The sequence below is a fragment of the Asparagus officinalis genome, chromosome 3 (genome assembly GCF_001876935.1).
Source record: "Asparagus officinalis chromosome 3, Aspof.V1, whole genome shotgun sequence".
NCBI lineage: Eukaryota > Viridiplantae > Streptophyta > Magnoliopsida > Asparagales > Asparagaceae > Asparagus > Asparagus officinalis.
Window position 1 is genome coordinate 72,340,899 of NC_033796.1, and position 2,334 is coordinate 72,343,232.

Genomic DNA, 2,334 nt, shown 5'->3' on the forward strand with positions numbered 1-2,334 from the left:
GCACGGCGGTCCCAAGTGTCGGAGCTGCAGGACCAACTGTTAAAGCTGATTCATCTGCATGTATAGATCTTATCCTGAAGTTGTTGGATGCTCAAGTCACGAGACCAACTAATGGAGCTGGTGCGTCAATGACTTGCATTTATAGAATTTTGCAGGACCAACTGTTAAAGCTGATTCATCTGCATTTGTGGATCTTAATGTTGTTGGATAATCGAGTCACGAGACCAACTAATAGAGCTGATGCATCAATGACTCATACTTATAGAATTTTTGGCAAATTCTCAGCCATCAACGGGTTTGATGAGCATTTACTGACTACCGTTTGAGTCGGGCTAGCATGCAGATTGTTTAGATCCGTTCTGCACATGACGTTGTGCTAAAAGAGTTAACTCTTTTAGTGCTATGACATTGAATACGTAGACTTCGTCTTTCTCACGGGAATAGACTACCCGGCAACGCGTGTTAGGCGCTGACTTATCCTTATTTAGGATTCAGGATAAAAGTCCCCAGACTCGGATTCTGGTGTCTTCTTCAATCGGTAAAAGACTAAACCGGCAACGCGTGTTAGGCGCTGACTTATCCTTATTTAGGATTCAGGATAAAAGTCCCCAGACTCGGATTCTGGTGTCTTCTTCAATCGGTAAAAGACTAAACCGGCAACGCGTGTTAGGCGTTGGCTTATCCCTGCTTAGGCTTCGGGATAAAATTCCCCATGCATAATTCTGGTGTCTTCTTCAATCGGTGAAAGACTAAACCGGCAACGCGTGTTAGGCGTTGACTTATCCCTACTTAGGATTCGGGATAAAATTCCCCGTGCATCGAGTGCCCGGATTTTCCCCATGCGTGTAAGGCATGGATTTTGGTGTTATTAATAACAACCTGCCACAATGTTGAATATATGGTCTTTTGTCCTTTTTACGGTAAAGACTAAACCGGCAAAGCGTGTTAGGCGCTGACTCATCCCTTCTTAGGCTTCGGGATGAAATTCCCCAGACTGGAATTCTGGTGTCTTCTTCAATCGGTGAAAGACTAAACCGGCAACGCGTGTTAGGCGTAGGCTTATCTCTATTTAGGAGTTGAGATAACATTCCCCGTACCTGTGAGGCACGGATTTTGAGGGTTGAAAAGGTGGTGTCTTTTCTTAGGGCAAAGACGAACCCGATGCGGGAGAGGAAGAATTTTATATCCTATCTCCCAAAGCTGAAGGGGAAGAATTTTATATTCTATCTCCAGTTGGAAAAACATTCCCCGTACCTGTGAGGCACGGATTTTGAGGGTTGAAAAGGTGGTGTCTTTTCTTAGGGCAAAGACGAACCCGATGCGGGAGAGGAAGAATTTTATATTCTATCTCCCGACACTGAAGAAGAAGAATTTTATATTCTATCTTCAGCTGGAAAGGAGACTCAAGACGAATTTCTCATTTATCGAGAGTGAATTATGGTTTTGACCCTAACTGTAGGAAGGTTTGGCCAAATGGGAGTTTGAGGTGACCCTAACTATAGGAATGTTTGATCACTTGACTTGAAAGTGGACCTCTCGTTTATTGGAGGAATCGAGAGGAGATTTTGACTGTGGTCCTCCCTAACTTTTATAGGTTTGACCAAGGAGGCAGTGGAAGTGGGGGGTCTGAGACGATCTTACCTTTTATAGGCTTGATCGCTCAAAGTGGACCTCTCGTTCATGGAAGGAATCGAGAGGGGATTTTGATTGTGGTCCTAACTGTATGAAGGTTTGACCAGGTAGACAGATTATATCCGGACTCTAACTGTGAAAGTGTTGAGTGCACGAACATAGCGGAAGTTTGAATGGATTGAACTTGACAAAATTTGGTGGTCCCACCGTCAATTAGTCTTATCGGTGGGGGATTTAGTGAGCATCACTTTGTTCATATTGATCGGGTGATCCCTAAGAGTATTAACATTCTTTCGGGAACTTCCCGTTACACGAATTATCCACCCCCAGCTTTCTTACAAAACTGGGTGTAACGAGGAGTACGTTATCCTCAATCGCATGTTCAGGTTATCCTTAAGAATATATGATTCTCTAGGAACTTCCCGTTACATAAATCGTCCACCCCCAGCTTTCCCTGCGAAACTGGTTCGGACATTATTCTCAGTTACCTGACCGGGTTATCCTTAAGAATATTAGCATAATATTCTCCAGGAACTTCCCGTCAAAAGTGGGAAACAGTTTAGACTCATATACCTATTGGAGTATGCAGGGAGCAGTTTAACCTCTTGAACCTGTTGGAGGATGCAGGGAGCAGTTTAACCTCTTGCACCTGTTGGAGGATTGAGAAACAGTTTATACTCGTATACTCTTTGGAGTCTCAGG